This window comes from Camelus bactrianus, chromosome 1 (assembly GCF_048773025.1).
Source record: "Camelus bactrianus isolate YW-2024 breed Bactrian camel chromosome 1, ASM4877302v1, whole genome shotgun sequence".
Lineage (NCBI taxonomy): Eukaryota > Metazoa > Chordata > Mammalia > Artiodactyla > Camelidae > Camelus > Camelus bactrianus.
Genome location: NC_133539.1, coordinates 94494291 through 94519497, shown reverse-complemented (window position 1 = coordinate 94519497; position 25207 = coordinate 94494291). Strand labels below are relative to the sequence as shown.

At 35.9% G+C, this 25207-nt stretch overlaps 1 long non-coding RNA gene across 1 annotated transcript in view; it reads left to right on the top strand.

The window, feature by feature from the left end:
- The window catches only part of LOC141578116 (uncharacterized), an 84435-nt gene that overhangs the window by 5313 nt on the left and 53915 nt on the right, over positions 1 to 25207 (top strand). Inside the window, exon 2 of the long non-coding RNA XR_012508052.1 lies at positions 13914 to 13969. This is a non-coding gene — a long non-coding RNA (uncharacterized LOC141578116). The remainder of the gene's footprint in view (positions 1 to 13913; positions 13970 to 25207) is intronic.

Genomic DNA, 25207 nt, shown 5'->3' with positions numbered 1-25207 from the left:
CCTTGTGGCCTGACATCGGTGTGTGCACATTTGAGGACGTAGCTTCCTCTTCTAGTCTTTACAGAGTGGCTTTAGCAGGCAAAGTCCTTTACCAGTCAGCCCATCCAGAGATTCTGGGAGGGCTGTCTGATGGTGTCCACAGGTGGGCTTGCTGCTGGAGTCCTTGGGTGACCTGGTGCTGGGTTAGGTCAGAAGCCTGGAATGGTAGTAGTCAGCCTGGCACTGGGCCCTGTCAGGACCCCAGATTCACAGGTTCTCCCCTGGAGCTTGTGCCAATGGGCTTGATTGGGTTCCTGAGGTCACACTCACTGCTCAGGGCCACAATAGAGGACCAGTGCTGGGGGGAGCCAGGAACTTGGGTTTCCTGGAGCCATGGAGTTGGCTTTCAAGGGTGGGGGTTGGGTGCTTGGGGCCGCTGGATCTGCCTGGGGCTGCAGGTGCTGGCAGGTGCTGGAATGGATTGAAGGGTGAAAGCTGTTTGGAAGCTGCTTGGGCTGCCGAAGTAGGCAGGCCTTGGAGTGAGCCAGGATCTGGGCCCTGGGGTTCCACTGGGAGCAAGCCCACAGGGAATCACTTGCAGTAGTTGGCAGGGTGGACCTGGGGTCCGTGGTGAAGTCCAGTGCTCACGTTACTGTTCTTCCATGGGAAAGTTGTCTCTCTCTAAGCTGGACTGTCTGAGCATGAGGGAGAGGAAATGGAGGCAGTGTGACTCTATCTTTTCTACCCTTTCAACATGTCTTTTCTTATTTCTGTGCTTCACACAGGTGCTGTAATCCCTCACCTGGAGTCCATTGCTCTTGTGAAGGTTTTTTCTGCAGACAGTCGTTCAAACTGATGTTTGCAGGGGGTTGGGGAACAAGGGGTGGAAATTTCCATGCCTTTTGCTGATATCACTCTGACCAACTATATCTTTCCAACAATATATAATCTTATGAATAAGAATACAGTTGTAGGTAAATGCTTTTTTGGTTCTTTCTCCAAAAGTGAAAATAGTTCATCTTTCAGCTTTGCATCTCACTGGCTGCTGGTCTTTGGATATGATTATGATCAGTGTCTTAATTTCATTATGTGCAAAATAAGTGTCTGCATAAATGACTTCCACAGATTTTATAACCACAGCATAGTCTGTATTGTTTGGCAAGAGGTTTGCTTTCTATTTATAAAGAAAGTAAAGAGCTATGGTAGAGAATTACAGTGTATTTGAAAGAAAGAAGAGTTTGAGGTCAGCCAAAGAGGGGGTGTGATTAGACAGGAGGCCACAAAGGAAACAAGAGACGTAAATTATAACTCTTCTTTATAAATTGACATAACCCTGTGATCTTTCTGTGAAATGTGGGATTTTATGTTAAAGAGCTTTTAAATCTGGCCTCTGTCATGGAAACTCTGAGAAATAAAGCCAAAACAAATTTTCACAAGAATAGGCATAGGGACAACAGACAAAAGAAAGAGGCAGGAAGAATCCCAGACAAACAAGAAATAATTTTCCTTCAAATAAAAACTACAATATACATAGCATTTGCAATATACATAGCATTCAAACATTCCTAGAGCTGGGAACAAAATGCCACTAAATTATTTTACGTAGTATGTAGTTACTTAAAGTGGATACCTAGGTCAAAAGTTTTTTTACTTCCACATCCCAGCACTGTGCCTAAACTAAGCAGTCCTGAAAATGTAACTTCATGAATGGGAATTATCTAGCTTGTATCTCTACAATAGCAATGTACCGAATAAGAAATTGGACTTCTGAAGATTCTTTATGGGGGGAGGAGAGGAATCCTGAGTTTACAATGTAGTATTTTTAAAGAAAGGGAAAATTGTACAAAGACATTTGTGGTGCCAATTTTTAAAGCATCTGTGCAGATGCACTGTCGCTTTTAAATCAGGAGTCTGTAGACTGAAAATGATTCCTTTTGGTTCAGAGACCCTAACTTAGAAGAGTGATAAAACCTGGTGGACCCTGAAAGAGTGCAGTTTGTTGAATAGTTCACATGTACGTTCAGAATAGTGTCAATTGAGGGTTATAAAATGGTTATACTGACATTGATTTTTTTGTTTTTGTTTTTTACCTCCTCAGAAGTGAACTCATTAGTTCTCTTAATAGAATAAATAATAAGTAAATAAAGGATGAAAAATTCCATTTATGAAATGCCTACAGTGGGTCATTCACTGTGTTAAACCCTTTGCCTACATTGCCATTTAAATCTTCTATTACATTTTGAGACATGATTATTCCCATCTATACTGAAATAAACTTGTCTGAGACCACATTAAAAATAAGTTGGGCAGGGGACAGGTATAGCTCAGTGGTAGAGTACGTGCACAAGGTCCTGGGTTCAATCCCCAGTGCCTCCATTAAAGAACTTAAACTAAATACATAAATAAACTTATTTACCTACCCCCTAAAAAACCAAACAAACAAAAAATAAGGGCAGAGCTTGGGTTTGAGATCAAATTCCTCTGATGCAGTCAGCACTCATATCTTCTGTGCTGTATTTGTGGTCATAGCTATAAGACCCTGCTAGGACTAGTTTCTAGATTTTACTACTAAATTAATTATGTCTAGATGAACTAGTTAACTAGTTATTACTCACTGCCTCTTCTTGGCCTGAAAAACGAGGGCAAATAGTTCTTGCCTACTTCTGAGCCATGTTCTGATGCTCCAGTAATGTTTCTGGGCTGCTTTGAATCCTTCTTTAGGTATTAATGGAAATTTTATCCTTCGAATAGGATGGATAGTTTGAGGGTCCTTTTTGCTTCCATGAAGAGAATTTTAACTACTTACAATTGAAGTTCAAGTCCACTTACAGTTCAATATGCTATTCTTGGATATGTCACCCACTGAGCTCAGTATCATTTGGATCCAGAATTTTATCTGAAGATAAATAGCAAATTGAGTACTTTACAAAATGCTTTACGAGCTCAAAATATAATTATTATCAATTTTAGCAATCAGCCTATTTCAGCCGTGCTAGTGTTTCATTGCTATACTCATAGATTTTTCCTGATCTTATCTCTCATTTTCACTGACCTTGAGCATGTTAATATTAGGTGAAAGCTATATATAGCATAATCCTCAATAACTACAACATAATTGTGTTGATCTGGAAATCTCAGGGTATTTAATTCTAATTCTTAATAAAAGCCATTAATTAAATTTAACAATTCATAAGGGAAAATATATGTGAAAGTGTGGCTACCCTAAACCAGGGTATTGCTCACAATAGGCTACTTTATACCATGGTAATTAATTAAGCCCTAAATCCTGATGCATTGTCAAAATGAAGGTTTATTTCTTGCTCATACTACATGTTCATGACAGTTTGTTGGGGTGGGGAGGGGAGCTGTGCTCCACATTGTCAGGCAGGGACCCAGATTGGTGGAGGCTCCGGCATTGTGTAGCTGCATCGAAAATGAAGGAATCTTGCTTCTGTGGAATGGCTTGAATCTTTTACAGGTTTTTCACTGCTTCAGCACTTGAAGTCACACAGGTCACCGGACTAAAATTTCACTGGTCAGAGCTAGTCATAAAACTCCACGTAACTGTAAGGATGTGAGGAAATGTGGAAGCAAATGAAATGCTTGATGAAGTTGATTGTCGTTTCCGCAAACAGCAACTACTGAACCTGTGTCTACCTAGCCAGCTTTTAAGAGCCCCGTAAAAAAAAACATGGATTCTTTGGAGTTGCTACCAGCAACACAAGCCATTCTTAAACATAGCTACTAAATTCACTTCTGAATGGCACGTCCTTGCTCCTTCCTTATTTAAGGCACGTTACAGTGCCATACGCTGCATGGTTTTCCTCTGACACAGGCCGTAATAACCCACAGTACAGTGTAGAAAACCAGGACTTGTAGAGATCAAGTAAACATCCTAAAGCAACAAAGCTAGTAAGCAGTAAAATTGTGATTCTAAACTGGGGTTGTCTGAATATGAGACTCTTTCTGGCAACTGAAATGGCCTTCCTTCATGTCACAACAGACTTAGATTTATGCAGCTTCAAAGGAGATAGGCACTTGTATTTTCTTTTCCATGCACTAGCTCCTTCCTGAACTAAAACAACTACCAGATCTCAGCCGTAATAGCATCATAATAACTGATCTCTTTTCAGACTTGGAAAGGAGAATACTAATCTGTCATGATTCTAGAAACAAGTAACATCACGTATAAGAAACTGAGCTTCAGTCAAAAGATGATGTGAAGTAGATGGTCCTTGCATCATACAAGGTCATTAGTAAAAATTTAGAGACTTCTTTAACATAAGCCAATACATATTTTGGTGCATAATATTCTTACCAAGACCTACATTTGAAAACCCTGAGTCTAGTCATTTTCAGGTTCCTTCGTTTGGAAATGTATTTCCCTTTAAACACATCCTTTGGAATCTACGGGATAATCTAGCTAAAATACAGGAAATAAAAATTCAGTGGCATGCTAACTATGACCATTGTTTGAGATGTGTTAAATTTAGAGAAACTCAGAACTTTTCCTCTAATAAAAGAAAATATTTATTGTTTTAATTTTGACAGGTTTATGTCTGAACTATTATACTCTACTTGCTTCCAGTAATTCTTTCTTTTGTTTTCTTTTTCATTTTTTTATCAATTTTTTTAAGGGGGGAGGTAATTAAGTTTCTTTATTTATTTCTGATGGACGTACTGGGGATTGAACCCAGGGCCCCATGCATGCTGACACTCTGCCCCTGAGCTATACCTGCACCCCTACTTCCAGTAATTCTTTAAACATTAAGTTGTGTTTTGAAATGATTGTTAGGAGCAGGCTTTATAAGAGTGTATAGATCACTTCAAAACACTGATACAGAGAACTGTCAAGAAATTTATTTTTTAAACATATTTTGAGTCTAAACTATTTCTCCTTAAAACATATTCACAGCTAGGAATGTCTGTTCATCCCTGTTTTGGTTACTGGGCTTACAAATCAGATTGTTTCCAGAGCCCTAAGAGATCAGTGTTCGGATTCTAATACGTTATTATTCCACTTATCTAGGAACCGACTACTTAGTAACATCAAACATCCAGAGTCCAAAAAACAAAAAGGTGCCTGACCAGCTAAACTATATAATACAAAACATACTAATTTATTTAAGGAGGATCTAATCTGGGACATACTCAGAGCCTCTTTGTTCATATTTTAGGTAGAATTTTACTGTAGTCTATAGTGTGATTAACTAATTCAATAAGTAGGAGGTAGGAAATTTTTAGAGAGAAGAGTTACAGAGGCAGGTGGGTTCCTCTTCTTTTATGTATATTTTTTGTTGCTACACATATAACTGTGGCCAGAGTAAGAGTCAAAGTCAAAGGTTGAGACTTGTATCTGCCATAAAGTGCAGGTATTGCCAGGATGTTCTTATCATGACAGGTGTACTTTAGTACTAGTGTGGTGGTAGGGAAAGGGGTGGAGGTGAATAGACATGGGTCAGGCAGTTAGGTAAACACTGGGGCTTACAGGATGCATTGGGAAGAATGAGGGGAACAGGCATGGGAGGGCTGAAATAGAAATCATATAGTGTAACACAGAAGTCAGATTTTTTTCTGGAATATATATGTATGCCTGTGTTTGTTTTACAGAGAACAAAACCTTTGAGGGATTAACAATTCATAGCTAAGTTTATGAAAGAGCCTTTTTTGCTCTCATCACAATTTGCTAAATCAAGACAGGAAGCACCCAATACCCTGACATTAAATTGAAAGATGTATGTATATTCAGAAATTGTGTTTATCTTTCCCTTTCTTCATTTCCTAACAGATATTATCAGCACTAAATCCTGTGCTGAAATCAATTTTTTTTCCTGAAAAAAAAAAGCTTTTTTATGGACAGGGAAATAGCATAGAGCTAATGCAAGAAAAAAGAAAATGTGAGACCTTAAGTTCCTATGTGTCAAAACCAATAACTTGAGATTTTTTTAAAAGTACAGTTTTCATTAATGATGTCTGAAGTGTTCTGAACATTGAAATTTTGTCATATACCCATATGGCAGAAATAAATAAATACTCCTATATTTATACATATATCTCTGTAATTTTGATATTGGTGGATTAGGACCAGTCCTTCTGTTGATAACTAGAAAAGCTGACATGAATATATATGCTTAAATGTTTGTGGAGTTATCAATGAACAGTCAGAATAGTAAAGAATTGGACATTCTTTATTAGTGAAAAATGGTCAAAGTACTTAAATACATAAATATGAAATAAAAAATAACCTAGACATTCTTAAAATAGAAAAAACAGGAAAGGAAAAAGTAGAACTATCATTATGTGTGGATAGCATGATTCTATACACAGAAAACCCTAAAGACTTCAGCAAAAAAATGTTAGAACTAATAAATGAATTCAGTAAGGTTGCAGGCTGCAAAATTAATATACAAAAATCTGTTGCATGTCTATACACTAATAACAATTTTCAGAAAGAGGAGCCAAGGAAACACTCCTATTTATAATTGCGTCAAAAAGAATAAAATACCTAGGAATAAATTTAACCAAAGAGATGAAAGATTTGTACACAGAAAACTACAAGACAATGATAAAGGAAATTGAAGACACAAATAAATGGAGAGATATTCTGTGTTTGTGGATTGTAAGAATTCATAGTGTTAAAATGTCCATACTACCCAAAGCCATCTATAGATTCAATGATTCCTATCAAAATACCAGTGAGATTTTTCACAAAACTAAAACAAAGAAGTCTAAAATATATATGGAACTACAGAGGACCCTGCATAGCCAAAGTGACCTTGAGAAACAACAGAGCTGGGGGTATCACACTCTCTGGTATCAAACTATACTGTAAAGCTACAGTAATCAAAACAGTGTGGTATTGATCTAAAACAAACACATAGGTCAATGAAACAGAATAGAGAGAATAGAGAGAAATAAACCAAGACTTATATGGTCAATTAATTTACAACAAAGAAGGCAAGAATATATACTGGAGAAAGGACAGTCTCTTAATAAAAGGTGTTGGGAAAACTGGACAACTACATGCAAAAGAATAAAACTGACCACTGTCTTAACACTGTATGTAAAAATTAACTCAAAATAAATTGAAGACTTGAATGTAAGACCTGAAACCATAAAAATCCTAGAAAAAAACATAGGCAGTAAGCTCCTTGACATTGCTCTTAGTAATGCTTTTTAGAAATGACTCCAAAGGCAAAGGCAACAAAAGAAAAAAGTGAACAAATGAAAGTGTATTGAATTAAAAAGCTTCTGTACAGCAAAGGAAACCATGAACAAAATGAGAAGGCAACCTACTGAATGGAAGAAGATATTTGCAGATCATATATCCAATAAGGGCTTAATATCCAAAATATATAAAGAACTTGTATAACTCAATAACAACAACAACAACAACAACAACAACAACAACAACAACAAAAAACCAGTCTGATTGAACAGTGAGCAGAGGACCTGGGTAGACTTTTTTCTAAAGAAGACATACAGGTTGTCCACAGGTAAATGAAGAGATGCTCAACATCACAGGTCATCAGGGAAATGCAAATCAAAATCAGGAAATATTACCTCACACTTGTCAGAATGGCTATTACCAAAAAATAAAAATAAAAAAGGAAAAAAAAATCCAAATGAAAAACAAGAAATAGCAAGTGTTGGTGAGGATACAGAGAAAAGGAAGCCCTTGTGCACATTGGTAGGAATGTAAATTGGTGCAATCACTCTGGAAAGCAGTATGGAGGGTCAAAAAAATTAAAATAAATAATTTTAAAAAATAAATAATTAAAAATAAATAATTTTAAAAAATGGTCCAATGATTCCACTTCTGGGTATCTACCTGGAGAAAATAAAAAAACTAATTTGAAAAGATATATGCACCACTATGTTCACTGCAGCACTATTTATAATAGCCAAGATATGGAAACAACCTAAGTGTCCATCAATAGATGAACGGATAAAGAAGATGTCATATATATATTATATATATATATATAATATATATATGAATACTAAGCCATAAAAAAGAATGAAATCTTGCCCTTCAAGACAGGAGAGATGGACCTAAAGGGTATTATATTCAGTGATACAAGTCAGACAGAGAAAGCCAAATAATGTATAATCTCACTTATATGTGGAATATGAAAACCAAACTAAACCAAACCAAACCCAGGCTCAAGGATACAGAGAACAGACTGGGGGTTGTCAGAGAATAGGGAGGTTGTGGGGTGGTAAAATGAGTGAAGGAGATCAAGAAGTTAAAACTTCTGTTTATAAAATAAGTAAGTCATGGGGATGTAATGTAGAGCATGGAGAATACATTCAATAATACTGTATTAACTTTGTATGGTGACAGATGGTAACTGTGGTGATCATTTCACAAAGTATACATACATTGACATCAGGGAGTAAATTCTACAAAGATAGGAACCTTATCTTTTTTCTCACTACTATATTTCTAGCATTTAGAGCAATGCCTTACATATAGTAGGCATTAGATAAAAATTTGATGAATGAATGGATGGACCACAATACAAACTATTGTGCCAATCTCTTTACTCTTTGATTATTTCTTTAGACTAGATTTATCAGTGATCACCTAATGTAACACATTGTGATCAACTTATGCTTTGATTTTTTGTTTGTTTAATTTTTAGCTATAGTAAATCTAGCGGCCACTGTATTTCAACTTTGGCCTAAGAAATGGTCTTATCTTGTTTGTTTAATTGCCTTGCCTCATTAGAAATGAATTTTTATTTTAATGTAACTGTATGTTATACTCTTAAGAAGAATTAAGGTCAAAATTTGAAGAACTGCTTCAATAATAAGTTTAAATTGCTACATCATTTTATGACCTCCCCATTTCCACCATTTAGCCCATGTTTTTTACTGCCTTTAAAATGTTTGTTTTTATTGCTTTTAAAGTTTCCCTTGAGGCCAGAGAACATTTATTGCCCTTAACTGTCCGCAGTCATATTTCTTAGCAGGAATCTTAAAGAGAGGGAGAAGAATGAAGATATTGTCCATTTTGAGAAACTAGATTCTACTTTCCCTTATAAAATTATACTCATCAGTTTACCAAACTTTCATTGAGCACCTACAGAGTCCTGGGTCCTTGATGAGGGTCAAAGAACAAAGACTAAAAAAGATTTCCTACCTTCAAGTACCTCATAGCCTAGTAAGGAAACTTAATAGTTTTAAAATGAATCAGGGAACATTAATTCATTCTTGATTTAATGGTTTGTTCTGTGAGAAAATATTATTCATAACTTGGGAAAGAAAAAAATTATTAGATGTTCTTTCGGTGAAGTGCTGGGCTTGACTTTGACTGGGCTGTTCTGCAACTCTATTAGGGCAGAGGTTAACTTATAGATTTTGTTCGGCAGAGGTCCTGTCTGGTGGAAAAATAACTCTCAAAGTTTATTTCTTCTCGAGACATTAACCGATTTCATTACCCATATACCTTATTTTAACATTCCTTTATTAAATCATGCATATATCTACGACACTGGTGTGCTGGATCCGTCTCAGACTGGCTTATGAGAACCAATTATTTAATTTTCAAGAATTTTGAAAGCTCATTGACTTCTCGTTGGTACCTTAAAATCAGCCATGCTTGGAGTACCTGGACTACAAAAACTGACAGCTACTACAAGTCAGGGGTTTTTATTTGTTTCCTGGAAAACCAGTTGAACCAGTTTTAATCTTTTATTGGTTCCCTCATTAATTGATGAATTAAATTCAACTGGTGATTTAAATAAAAATTTTGACATGTTCATTTTATGTCTTTAATGGTTTTTAATTTGTTTTAAAATTATACTCTTAATAGTTAATGTCAATTGCCTTTCTCAGGAATTGTTTGAGCCATCATTCTACTATGTAAAAGAATTTGATTTTTCCCTGTCACTGGAACAAACACAAAGAGATAGCTCAAGGTGGCCTGTTTTAGGAGGACAATCTAAAAGCTTATAACTGGTAATAGTTTATCTTAACCACAGGTTAAGAGCAGGCAAAATAATGTACAATTCCAATACTGATAAACAGTTGAATGACCTAAATTCACCAACCTGATTTTGCAGAGTAAGTTCTCATTCCCTTTTAATGTATGGGTTGATTGCCAGGAAATTACCATTTTCAGTGTGTTCCCAGCTATTTCTGAGGATTTCATTTACTAGTTCAGTTGAGCCTCTGAAGATGTTAATTCAAATCTTTACTACTTATAAGAGAGATAACTACTAGTTAAAGAGTTTGGTTGTTCTCTTATATAAAGGTTCAAAAAACTCAGTCTTGGCTTAACCATAACAACTTACTCATCATTTTTACAGAGCAGTTTAAAAGAATATATCACTTTGGAGAACTAAAAAAAAAAAGTCTTGCGAGATGATCAAATATAGGTCTTATTATCCTCATTTTACAGATAAGAAAACGAAGAACTAAAGGCCTTATCTTGGGAAATGTCCCATGCTGTATGGGACAATTATGAAATGACCTTGTTGTGGCGTTCTTTTTAAAATGTGGAAAACAGAATACAAACTGTTTAAGTGAATAGAAAATAGTTTCATAGCACTAAGTTAAAAAGTATGCAAACATTATGTGTACAAGCGTCACAAGACCAAGATTGAAGCTAAAGTTAGGTTCTTAAATTGTTTTATTTTCTGAGCATATTCAGCTAACAACTCATAATTACCGAATCTGGCAAGCAGTGAAAATATTGGGTGATTTAAGATGCTTAGTTTGTATGTTTAGATTTTTAATTTGGGGATTTGCCATGGAGCAAGTTCTTGGCTCTTGATGGAAGTTTCAGTGTTCTTCAGCTATACTCTTAATTAGGTACATGGATTTCTTTTTGGTTTGGTCATTTGACAGTAAATTTTTTTTTTTTTCACTTTGAGGTTTTGCTGACGTTTTCACATCACCAGTTGAATTTTTTTTTTTAAGTCACTATTGTGTTTTTCACAGTTGGATGTTGATTGTGGCTTTTGAAATAATTGTCTAATGAAGCTGAGTTATTTTAAAGCTTTCATTGAGTAAAAATGCTTTTGGTAGCTAAGGTAATTTCAGGGAAGCTCTTTGATGAGGACTTTGCTGTTTGGGCTTATAAGTTTCTGAGGGAATAAAAGGCTCAGTGGAGGTAAGTTTGGCTAAAACCTTCTCTTTTGCTTCACTTTGCACATAGAAAATACGGTTGTAGTAAGGCCAGCTTCATAGACAGCCCTGAAAAATATAATTGTTATTGGAGTGAATTTGCCTGAATTTGAACAGTAAATTAAAATACATAGTATAACAAATCATAAGGACTGTTATTATTTTTATTTTCTCATGATAATGTAAGTATGACTTTAATTTATAACATTGCTTAGGTTTTTGTCACTTTCTTGGTTAGCCTCAGGGGGAAAATGAATGAAATAGGAAATAAGACTCAGGTCTTGTTGTGTCTGTCAAAAATAAAAGTTTCAAGGCAAGGCTCTATTTGAGGATAATAATAAAAAAATCCAAGGGTACTTTTTTACCTTTTTTCACTTGGCTAGGTTGCACTATATTTCCCAGAATCCCCTGCTTTATGTTTCCAGTTAGGATTGTCCATGAGACAGATTCTTGGGAGATTTAGAAGGCAGAAAGAAAGCAGCCACCATTTTGTAGCTCAAACATGTTGTTGCTGATTGGTTGACTCATCTTGTTGGTGTGAAACCCAGCTGAGCTTGCAACTGTTCTGTCTTTCCATGCCTTCTCCTTCTGTTTCTCTGACTCCTGGGCCATATATGTGTGTTTAGTTCTGTGAGGAAGGACCTGGCTTCTGCAAGACACCCATGTCACCCACACTAGGGCCAACAAGAACTGGCATGGGTTTCAGCCCTTTCTTGTGGAGTTCCAGCTTATGCTTTTGAGTTCTAGTTTGCTCTCGGTCTCCCCCATTTTACATTTATCTTCCCTTCCCAACTGCTTGCTCTGAAGACTCTAAGCTGCAGCTTCATATGTGAAGAAAATAGCTTTGCAGAGAATAACCAGCTACCTACATAAGGCGAAATCCCAAAAATATATCTGTGTATATGTGTAAATGTGTATGTGTGTGTATATATATATATATATCTTAGTGTTTATATTTCTCTGGTTGAAATTTGAATGATATAGTACCCCTTCAGAAATATGAGAGGCACTTGAATAGTAGAATGCCACTACAAGATTTTTAACACAATTATGAAAAAAAATTAGAAACCTGTTCTACCCACAACTGTTGCCCACATCCCTAATTGAATCCTAGTCCCCCATACTCTTATGTAACAGACAAGATGTGAGAACATGCGACACTAGATGCTTTGAGAGAAATACCAGTAGACCCCAGATAAGGAAATGAGAGTCTAGAACAAGTTATCCATTTTATACCTGGGCAAATGGAAGGTTTGGATAGAGTTGATCCTGTATGATAGAATGAAAAGAAATAACACGATGACTAGGTGAAATTTTGGATGAAGAGAAAGGGGGGAAAGACTCTCAATTATGTAAGACAGAGAAGAAGTTCAATATGGGGAAAAGAAGAAAATATTTCATAACATTTGTTTTGTATACAGAAGAAATTTAAAAGGGAATTAAATCAATGAAACTAAATGAGACATTACACCAACAGAATGTGATTAATAATGCAGAGCTAAGTCAGTCCATTAAGGGCAAAACACTACTGTACCACAAAAACAATATAAATTAGAAGAAGGAGAAAATAATATATTGGGCTGAAACCTAACTGGAAGCATGTAGGAAAGGTCAAGAAAGTTATAGTCGGGACAGAAGCAATAACAGTGATCCCATTTGAGAAAGATAACAGATATGGTTAAGTGGATAACAGTAATAGAGCTTAAGAGTATTTAATGAGTATGATGTTGAGAAGATTATTAGCAGTATAGAAAATGTATACAATGTTGTAATAAAGTAATTTTCCTGAAATAATCATTCATTTTTTTACCCATCAAATTAGAGTGTTAAAAATAATAGTTTGCTTAGATTTTTTTTTCTAATTTTTTTAGGGCAGAGATAATTTGGTTTATTTATTTATTTATTTATCTATTTTTTTACTTACTTATTTTACTTACTTACTTACTTTTTTAATGGAGGTACTGAGGATTGAACCCAGGACCTCATGCATGCTAAGCACGCACTCTACCACTGAGGTATACCCTCCCTCCTAGTAATAATATTCTTGAAGTGAGTTGGGAATTCTCAAATATTCTTGAAAATTTAATTTGATGTAATATTTCTAGAAATCAATTTGAGAACTGAATTGTCTTAAATCCTTTCTAAAACTAGGAGTGAATTCCCTCTCTGAGCTCCGCTTTCCTTTCATAACAGAAAGTTTAATGTAATTGCAAGTTAAATTGCTGGTTTTAAATGTGGCACCAGATGCGTTATGAAATAACCCAAAATGTAGATTTTCAAAGGGAATGTTTAGGAAATGGTTGCACAATTTTAGAAATTCCTTACCATCGAAAGGATATAGAAAGGGTCAGGAATTGTGGAGTTCTGAAGATGTGTAAGGGTATTTCTGTGGAGAGAACTGATGCCATATATGAGTTCCCCGCTTACCCCACGTACACCACCACACACACACAAACTCACACACATGAGTTAGGATGGATATAGCTCTCCTTTCCTCAAGCCTGGAGATCTGTGTAGTACCAGAACCACTCTGTGAGTTTGACAACTCTTCTAGAATTTGAGAAAGATAGTGGACTGGCATCTGACTTCTGCCAGACAGGACAGTGAGACAGACGGACTGCCAAGCAGAGTGCAGAGTGAAGGGGAGGTAATATTTGGGTTTGCCTGTGCTTTTAGTATGACTTTGAACAAAATATTCACTAGTGTTTGTTGTGAACCATGTGTAGGCCGGGTCGGGGAGAGAGGCAGCCTGGAGCTATTTGACTTCTTCCTAATAAGACTACCTACCTGTCTTGTAGGACTCCAGCAGAAAAAGTCTACATGGAAAGGACAGTGGGAGAACCAGAGAATGAAGGTAATGCATCTGCCAAAGAAACAGAATATATCAAGATCAGCTGAGTTGCAGTTGGAGTGTCTTAGTAGGAGGGATTTAAAAACTCCATCAAAGGTACATGTGAAAGAAAGGTCAGTTTTTCCAACAATTCCACAAAGCCAAAGTGTATTTCAACAATACCAATCCAATCAGAACTTTCTGTTCCATTCTCTCTTCCCTCTCTGTGCCAACCCACGTGGTCTTTAAGAATTACTGGCAAGTGAGGAAAAGGGGAGAAATGAAACGCTCTAGTGCCTGAAATCAGGTAGCAATTTTCTACAGACTGTACACTTCAGGACAGGGATGAGAGAAGCTTGAACAAAGACGGATGTGTGATTAATATATTACAGTTTCCAGATCAAAGCTATAATTTGCACAAGACCATCTATTACCTGAGAGAGACTAGAAAATCTCATGGTTGTCAAGAGTTTTTACCCAGTGAAAGGGGAAAACATTTTCTCCAGATAAAAAGATTTAAAGTGACACTGGGAAATTTAAAATTATAAACAGTTTTGAACTTTTATTAAAGAATAATAATCAGTAGTACATAAATCATAAGGCACAGTGCAATAAAGTTTTGCAAAGCGATCATACCCTGATAACCAGCACCTATACCAAGATTCATCACCAGGATCCCCAAAGCCCCACTCATGCCCGCTTTAAATCACCTCAGTCAAATGTAACCACTTTTCCAACTTCTGACATCATAAATTAATTTTGCCTACTTTTGAATATATATAATACATTATATTTATATATATGAATGAATATGAATTCTATGAATATAATCATATAGATGGAATTATATGGTATGCATTATTTTGTGTCCAACTTCATTCACTCAACATTATGTTTTTTATACTCTTCCATGTTTTTGCATGTAATTGTAGTCTCTTTCGTTCTCATTTCTCTGTTATTTTTCTACCTCAAGGGTTGGCCATCATATGGGCCATGAACCAAATCTGACTCACACCTGTGTTTGTATGACCTACAAGATAAAAATGGTTTTTACATTTTTAAATGATTGAAAAAAATCAAAAGAAGAACGTTATTTCAGGATATGTGAAAATTTTTATGAAATTCAAGTTTTAGTGCCAATTAAAGTTTTATTGCTCATCCATTTGTTTATGTATTGTCCGTGGCTCTTTTCAGGCTACACTGGCAACGTTGAAAAGTTGTAACAGAGACTGTATTGACTACAGAACCTAAAATATTTACTATCTCACCCTTTATAGAAAAAGTTGGCCAACTCCTGTTTTAAGTGAATGTACCACAATTTATTTATTCGACTATTGAAAAGCATCTGGGTAGTTTCCACTTTGGGGATATTGCAGATAATGCTGCTATGGACATTCTTGCACATTTCCTTTCTGAACTTATATGTGCATTTCTGTCTTACTTATTACCTATTTTTACCACGAATGGATGTTGAATTTTGCCATATGTATTTTCTGCATCAGTTGATATGATTAGGTGATTTTTTTCTTCTTTAGTCTGTTAATGTGATAGAATGCATTATTTGGTTTTCAAATATAGAAACAACCTTGCATCCCTGTAGTTAGCTCCACCTGGTTGTGATGCAGAATTTTTTTATAGATTGCTGAATTCTATTTGCTAACATTTTGTTAAGGAGTTTTACATCTAGATTCATGAGAATATTCAGTGTATAGTTTTCATTTTTGCACCATCTTCATCTGGTTTTGATACAGGGTAATCTATATTTTATAAATTGATTTGAAAAGTGCTATGTCTTGTTGTAATTTTAGGAAGAGGTTGTGTAGAATTGGTGTTAATTATTCATTAAACATTTGATACCATTCTCTCCAGAAACCATCTGGGCCTGTAGATTTTGTTATGGGAAGTTTTTAATTGATGAACTCAATTTCCCTATTAGTTATGGAGTTAAACAAATTATGGATTTTATAGAGTGAGTTGTGGTGGTTTGTGTTCTTTGAGACCTTGGTCCATTTTCATAAGTTGTCAAATTCAAGTTTATAGTGTTGCTTGTAGAATTCTGTTATCCTAATATTTCATATTTCAGTCCTGAATTCATAAGTTATATCTTCTCTCTTTCTGTTCCTTTTACTTTTGCTTCTCTTACCGTTTCTCCTTCCCGTGCACACTTCTACAAGGATGTTGTGATAGAAAATTCAACAATTAATTTCAGAGGAAAGCAGGAGGATGACAGGATATACAACACTTCATTCAGTTGATCCACTTAATTTCCCAGGGGTCTACTTTAATATTCTTACTTTTAAAATATTTAAACAATAGGAATTGGGCAGTTCCTCTTGTTGAAAGCAAGAATAAACTTATCAAAATGCCCTAGGTTTTAAAATTTTTAGTATCTAATTAATTTTTCTTCAGTCTCAGCTGGGCCTTTAGGCGATCCTAGAGAAAAGGGCACAGAATACATGACAAGATTTTTGCTGTGACTCAACTTGTCTCATTTATATCCTAATTGAAGTGAGAAAAATTCTGTGGGAATACTTAGTGCCTCAACTTAATCCTGAATCATGTGGGAAGCCTATGTGAACTTTATTAAGAGCTTTGCAAGGCAACTGATTGTCCCAGTCCTCTGAGCAATTCCTCCACTCTCCTCTTAATGACAGATGTTGGCAGTCTAGACCATTCCCCTGGATTTGATTCTGTATTTTAACTATGGTAAATTTCCCAGAAGCATAATACTGTTTTCCATAGAAACACATAATGGTAAGAAACCCACACACACTTAAAATACAAATTTTAAGGATGACAGAATATCTATGTATGGCTGATAAAAAAAAAAAGTAGACTGGGAAATAAGACATCTAATTGTAAACACTATTCTGTCATTTGGACTTTAAGCAAATCCTTAAAATGTCCCAGTTTCCTGTTTTCTGGAAATTACCAAAAGAACATTTACCAAACATTGAGTCATAGAGGAGTAAATTGAGAGAAATGTATGCCATTAATTAACCTAGTTCTTCTGAATAGTTAGTTGTATGATTCTTGAACACTTGTACATGACTGAGAGTAGCCCACTTTATGTTTATGAAATGTTTGTTAAATAAAATTATAGCATTTTAGAAATCTTGACAAATTATCTCATTTGAAAGATTAGAAAAACTGAAGATTGGAGCCATTTAATCAACTCAGTGATAGAGTTGGGACGAGAAAACATGTTTCCTTTCCTTTTCCAGTCCTCCTTCTACTTTACCCCCATTTTTTAAAAATTTAGCAATCTACAAATGAGGGCTTACATATTACTGAGAGCAGTAATTTCATAGTGCATTCATGCATGACATACATCCCTTTCTTCTACAGCAGTTCTTACTGGAACATCAAATTTTAAGATAAGAGTATCAAGTTAACGAACATTTGTAAATAAATATGAGCCAAATAGGACGGATTAAATCTCAATCATTGTGAGTGGAGAGTTTGCACTAAAATAATAAGATCAGGCTCTTTCCACATAGCTGTCTACAAGTTCCAAATGAAATTTCTCCATCTTCACCACTTGAAAGCACAAATACCATTTGGCCTTCTTTATTTTGATTAGTTTTTACCCTGAGAGTATGTGTCTTTGTGGGTACAATTAAATGAAGCTCAGAGACATATCCAATATGAGAGGTGAGAAAGAGTTTAGTAGTCTAATCTTACTATTCATGGAAATAATCTGCATTTAACCAACTTTACTAAGGAATCTGACATATATAGAAAAGCAAAAGGCAGTCACTCTGGTAGTCTAGGGTTTTAGTAAAAGAGACAGCAAGAGTTGGATATAGGTGGAGGCAGCCTGGAGACAAATCAAAGCAGATGGCTGATTTAAGAGATGATGTAGGCCTAAGGTACTGCTAGCATCAAGTGTAGATAAAATAATAAGGGCAAGAAAGAGATCAGGCATAGTGAGTAAAGATTCTGAATCACCAGGCTGGAGAAACTGCATTGTGTCAATGTCATTTCCAGTCAAAGACCACAGGAAGACACTTGTAGTTGAACAAGTGAGTATGTTACTTGTTGCAACAAGGCAGAATGCTCACCATGAAAACTAATGGGGCATCTTAGGAAGAGAGCGTTAGGAAGAATTTATTATATGATGTTGGCTTTGGTTGGGTAATTTGGGAACTAATGCAAGGTAGTGAGCATTCACTCCTGACCAGGTTTTCCAAAATGTGGGAACAATTTTACAGTTAGATATTACCATAAATCTTACCTACAGGGAGGGCAAACTAAAGTGAGGCTAAAGCCGTGATTGATAAAGAAGCAGCAGTCACTCATGTTAGCTAGAAGAAGTGGTGTTTGTTGTCTTTGTGGTTAGGACCGTGTTCCCATTTTGCCTGCATTTAGGCATGGTTAGAGAGCAGTCTTGTTTTTTCTCTTCATCCGTCATAGTCACAGAATGGCGTGGTCTGATGTTGATGTTCTCTGGCATTGCTTATGTTCAGCAAAAGAACACCAAGACCTGGGTGTGAGCACCAGGTCCAAGTCCCAGCTGATCACGCCAGGTCAGATCCTGAAGGTCAGGGGCTGCTTTTCTCTTTATCTGTTGGGCATGGTGTAGGAGACCAGATAGCTCTATAGGAAAGTGTGTCTAATAAAGAGAAATCATACACACAAGTCTTTATTCTGTTTAGGTCCATTAAGTTATACTGAGTTAAGCTTGATTTTAGAATACAGATATTGCTAATAAAATTAATAAGTTTGCTATTGGGCTTTCTCTGTTGATATGAGCATGTCTTGTCTGACTGGAATGGCTTTAGTACCGAGAGTCAGAGTAGTGTGTGACTGAAAGCCAGATCTGGGACAAGGTCATGAAGGAGCTTCTGAAATTTGGCCAAACATCACACTATATTGGAGCAAGGTTGGGCTTATATGAAGAATATCCCAAATGTTCACCAAACCGTTGCCAGCATGAGGGTATGAGTAAAAATTTAGATAGACAAAAGCACAAGCAAACACATTAAAAGAAAGAAATATCTGGCTAAAAAGAAAAGCGCCCCACCCACCAAATTGCAGATTATATAGGAAGTGTCCCTCTCAGATTAACTCTGAGCCCATACTGCCAGCCTTACATTACATGGCCCAGGCCAGTGTATTCCAAAGTGATCTACATAAAGGTATTTCAGGACCGCCACACACTTGTGATTCAATATTATTTTCATTTTTAGTTTATAGCAGTACTGGAAAGAAAAGGTATTCACACACTTAATGAAATTATATGCTACATTTTAACAATGAAGAGCAGTGAAGACAATCAACTTGTTCCCTTATGATAGAAATCTAATTCATATGTCTGAAGATCTCAGAAAGAACAGATCTGTGCACATAAAATTTTCCCGATGAGTACATCTCCACTGTGTATTATGCTGGGCTTAATTAGTGACTGGATAAGAATTAGTATCAATGCGATGATGCCTGTCACCCAGCTGAGTGATAATGGAGTAGGATTTCTTTATAAAATTCTGGATACTAGCCCCATTGTACACATTGCAGGTAATGCACTTTGCTATTATAATTTTTATTATTATTTTTAGTTTTCAATTGTATTCCTGATGGTTAGGATTGTCTGAAAAGCTACTGCAGGCATTCCTACAATTAGGTTTATTTATTTATTTATTTATTTTGCTGTTTATAAGCAAAAACATTCAACCTGAGATGATTTTAAGCCTAAGGCAGAATTTTCATCCTTTGTTATATACAAAATGGAACAAACATGACTAAAAAAACAATTAAGCAATAAACTTAAATTTGATCAGCTTTAATTTGCTTTTTAGTAAAGTAATCGTCTTGGAAGTAGATGTAATATACCCTTCACATCTCTCCCTAAATTAGCTAATTTGGGAAAATTATTTCAGAGAGATTTCAAGTTATGCTAAGTCTCTTCTAAAACAAATGTATTCCTCTGTCAGTGAAAATTGGGAAAAATAAAGGGCACATTAGCGTACAAAATGTAAAAAAACAAAAACAACAAACCAGTGCTGAAAAATCAAACCCTCTTGTAGCTAATTCTGGTAGCAGAAGCAACTCTGTGGATTTTGCACACTGTATATATTTTGCTAACAGACTAAAAGGTTAAACAAATTTAAACTATTCGACTGAAACTGGTCCCCCAAGCTATTTCAACCTAGTTTCTCTGACAAATCTAAAGAGAACAAAAATGGCAGCTCTTTTTTCCTTCAGTTTTACATTTTTGTAGATGTTGATTTCTAAATAGTTACTTATTCCCTTTTTTTGCTCACATCTTGTATCCTGATAATACTAAAGCGTGTTCATTTTATAAGATCTCTATTAGTTGAGATGGGAAGACATTCAGAATTCAGGTAGAAGAGATTTTTTTATAAACTTGTATTCCTAGAATTCTAGAGACAATGTTTTAAAAATTTTTAATAGAAACTCTTGTTTTTGGAACGGTATGTTCCTTTTTTTCTGAATACATTTTTATCATATCCTTGTTTTTATAAATTGGCACAAAATACTCCTTCCATTTTATCAGTACAATTTGTCCATTGACCTAATAGAATTAGAAATACTGTTCTCTAAATTTTTTCTTATTTGTCCTCTATGCTTCATAGAAAATTGCACGCAGTGTGCTAAGAGGACAGATATTGATGGCTTCCAAAACCAAACTATTTGACTTTTAGGAGAGTGGATCAGCCTGAAGCAGTATTGTAGAGGAGAAGAAGTTGGTCTCCAGTAACCTTATCTCTCTTATCTTCACTCTTTCTTCTTTTAAACATTCCTCCCAACCCCCCTCCCCCAAGACACATACTTCCCCACCTATGCACTCCCCCTCCACCTAGACAACATGCCAATGAGTGGAAATAGCTGTGTTCCAATAAAACTTTATTTATAAAAACAAGCTGTGGGCCTGATATGACTCATAAGTCAAAGTCTGCCAACCTCTTCCCTAGACCCTTGGTGATAAAGCCAGTTAGCTGTGCTCATTCATTCATTTACCCACTTACTCAATCAATAAATGAATATTGAGCACCTACTCTACGTCAGTTACTTGACAGGACATATTAATAGAAAGGTGACTGAAACATTCTTTCCCCATGTGAGCTCAGAGTTCCAGAGGAAAGATAGATTTGTTGAAAAATCGTAAGTTGACAAGGTAAGTGTGTATCGTTTTAGATTTTTTGTTGTTGCAATTAAACAGTAAACGTTCCCCAAATGGGATTAAGCAAAAGATAGCATACTGGCTCGTGTAAGCAAAAGTTCTGGAGACTTTTGAAAAAGGGATCTACCCAAGACTTACCTCTGCTTTCTTGAGTGGACTCCATTTTGGGGCTCCATGTGTGATCCCAAGAAGATTCAGGATCATATCAGCACCACGCTTCAAACCAGAAGAAATAATCTGGCTTCTTGATAACATAAAGCTCTGGGTTTAAGTCTCGTTGGCTCTCATAAGATGGTTTGAGTGATGTGCCCGCCCCATCACTGTGTTTGGGGGATGGAATATACTGACTGATTTAGTTTAGGTCAGCTTCTCCAGTCTGAGAAATTGAGAAAAGCATGACCCAGAGCACATGGGCTGGGTGGAGAGGGCTGATTTCCCCAAAGTAAAATCAGGTATAATTATCATAACTTACAGACGCTGTGTGGCCAAAACAACCAGTGCCCAGCTCAAAGTAAAACAGAGTGGGCAAAGAGCCATAGGAGCAGTTTTCTGTCTTTCTGCTAGGAAGGATCATTGCCTTCTTCTGGGTGACGAGGATGCTGACTTGTACATAATCCACCAATGAGATCCTATCCCTGTCCATTGTGCTGTTATTCATTGCAGGCCTCCCCAGACTCTCTACAGGTGGGACTGCTGCTCTTGACCTTGGTCTCTGTGACTAGGCCATTGATATGTGATGCCAAACCTCCCTGGCATGAGTTGCTTGCTGCCCATGATCTACAGATGACCACATCCCTCACCTATAGTCTGTCTACCTACTGGGATGATTGACCACCAACCTGGATGGTCTTCATTGTCTGATCCAAGGACAATGGAAAATTGGCATAATTTTTGGTCACTCAAGGCCCTCTGTGACTGTGCCCCATTTCCACAGTCCTAATAGGGACAAGTTGTTAATGTGTAATTTCAAACATCTGGAAAAGGAGTTTAATTGTCAGGGAAAAGGGTCATCTTAGTAATCAGGATATTACGTCATAGATGCAACTCTTCGTATTATATGTGCATAAGCCCAATCCTAATCATACAATTAAGACTAACAGCAACAACAATACAATTATAATAGTAGTAATGTAACATTAATTAAAATGCTTCCCATATATCCAGGTTCAGTTCTAAACATATATGTTCTTTTTTTTTTTTTGCAGTTGTCTTTTTTTTCATTGAAGTATATTTGATTTACAATGTTGTGTTATTTTCTGGTGTACAGCACACTGATTCAGTTATATATGTATTTTTTTATACTCTTTTTCATCATAAGTTATTAGCAGATATTGAGTATAGTTTCCTCTGCTATACTGTAGGATCTTGTTGTTTATTTATTTTATATATGGTAGTTTGTATCTGCTAATCCCACAGTCCTAATTTATCCCTCCCCTCTTCCCCTTTGGTAACCATAAGTTTGTTTTGTATGTCCTTAAGTCTGTTTCTGTTTTGTAAATAAATTCACTTGTATCATTTTTTTTAGATTCTACATATAAGTGGTATATGATATTTGTCTTTCTCTGTCTGACTTACTCCACTTAATATGATAATCTCTAGGTCTATCCATGTTGCTACAAATGGCATTATTTCATTCTTTTTTGTGGCTTGAGTAGTATCCCACTGTGTGTGTGTGTGTGTGTGTGTGTGTCTGTGTGAACACCACATCTTCTTATCCAGTCATCTGTTGATGGACATTTAGGTTGTGTCTGTGTCTTGACTATTGTAAATAGTGCTGCTATGAATATTGGGGTGCATGTATCTTTTCAAATTAGAGTCTTCTCTGGATATATGCCCTGGAGTGAGATTGCTGGAACATATAGTAACTTTATTTTTATTTTTTTAAGGAATCTCCATACTGTTTCCCATAGTGGCTGCACCAAGTTACATCCCCACCAATAGTGTAGGAGGGTTAACTCTTAATCCTCACCACAACACTGAGTGGTGGATATGATGTTACCCTTACTTTGTAGATGAGGATCCTAGAATTAAGTTTAAATATTTTGCTTATCTAGAGTGGAGCACAGTCAGGATTTGAACCCAGACAGCCTGGTTTCCATCTTTGTGTAAGGATTCTGCCACATATTGTATTTCCAACCTGCTGTGAAACACAGCTTTGCAGCTTTGGCATCATGTACATTTTAAGAGGCTTGAGATCACCAGCTGCAGAGAAAGAAGTAAACCCCCTTTCGTTCAAACTTCAGGGCCATATTTAGTTGTCCTAAATTCTGACATAACATTTTCATAAACCATGCTGTATCATGTAGAGCATTTCAGTTCTCTCTCATGATTTTCTGAGTAGTTGCTAAATGGAAATTACTAATCATCTAACTTAAAAAGGACTTCTGACTGAGAATTAGAATGGGATATCTATCTGAAACACAGTAATTTGACTAAAATTTTTTCCATAGGGAGATTATAACTATACTAAGTAATTACATTTATACATCAAGTGCCTAATGAGGGATGAGGGTGCCTCTAAAGTAGCCAGAATCCAAATATAATTTTTCTTCTGTCTTGTATGGATTTTTTAAAAAAGGTCTAGTGATTGTTTCTTGGGTTTTAACAAAGTAATACAATATAAAATGCCACTTTACAAACTTTTTTTAGTAAAAATTATTCCTGTAAATTTATAGTTGAAAGTAATTTGTGGCCTGGCTTTTAAAAGTGTGTGTGTGTGTGTACACGCACGCATGTGCACTTGTGTGACATCTTCTGTGGTTTGAAAATGTGAGAGATTTTGTTTTTCTAAAATGAAAATAACAACTTAGCAGGACCTAAATATTCTTAATTTCCCCCTTTGGAACATAAAACAAGATTACTGAGTAATAATTCTACCAAAGCACACTTGGAAATTATTGCTAATAAATGAACTCATGTTGTTTTTAGTATTACTTTGCTACAACATGCGTGTCTTTTCACTTTGGATTTAAATGCTAGAATTGCTTGATTGTATTTTACAGATCTCTCACTGTTTTCCTCTTTGATAGGGCATCCATATGAGTATTAAGCAACCATGGAGCAGGAGTGAATCCACCGTTCATTTCTAAATGCATATAATTTCAGAAGATTTATAGTTTGAAAGAGTTAGTGGTAGTATTGGCAAATGAGGGTGAATTGTTTCAATTTTAGGAGTGAATTGCTTTTTATGTTTATTGCTTTTCTGTGTTCATAATAAAAGTGCTCATAAAAAAGGCAAAACAGTACAAAACAGAAAATTATTTTTTTAAATAGATGATCATTTCCAGAAATGATGGAAAGATGAGTTAATGTATCTTTTACCCAGTTTCTGGTTGTGTATATTATTAACACTCCTTCCCTCCATTTATGAGACTAATTGAGATTTACGCTATCTCATATGCTACTTTCAAAACTGTGCATTAGTACAAAATGACTTCAATGAGCTTTCTACTCACAACTGGCTAGTGTTTTTTAAGTCTTTAATATGTATCAGGCATTTTTCAAAGTATAACAAGGATTCTCTCATTTAATCTTCATAATCCTATCAGGAGTTTACTGTTACTATTCCTGTTGTATAGATGTGGAGTCTGAGACCAAGTAACTTACCCAGGGTCTCACACAGTTAGTCAGTGGTAGAGCTGGAGAACCCACACAGTCTGACTCCAGAAACCGTACACTTAACAATCCATTGTTTTGCACCCATCAGAAAGAATTCTGCTGAAAATTAGTTGAAATACTCTTATTTCTGAGAGCATTTACAATATGGCCATAGGGTTCATGCAGCTACTTTACTGCTTGGCAGCTGATATTCACACTCATCAAATAGTAATACCTATTAAGCATTCATCTTTTTTGGTCTCTTTCTAGTATAGCACTCTTTCCTCTTCTTATGTTCCTCCTGGGATGTGTCCCTGCCCAATTAAAGATGAGAGAGCATAGTACCTATTTGAAGTTCATAGCTTTAGAGATCCCTGACTCAAGTCCCAGACACAGCTGATTAGACCAGAGGTGGTCAAATAATAAGTGAAATCACAGGTCATGAGCTATCCTAGCAAAAAAGCTCTGCCCAGAGAGGGAAAAGGGAAACTAAATGGACTGACCAGATTTCATTTCACCCA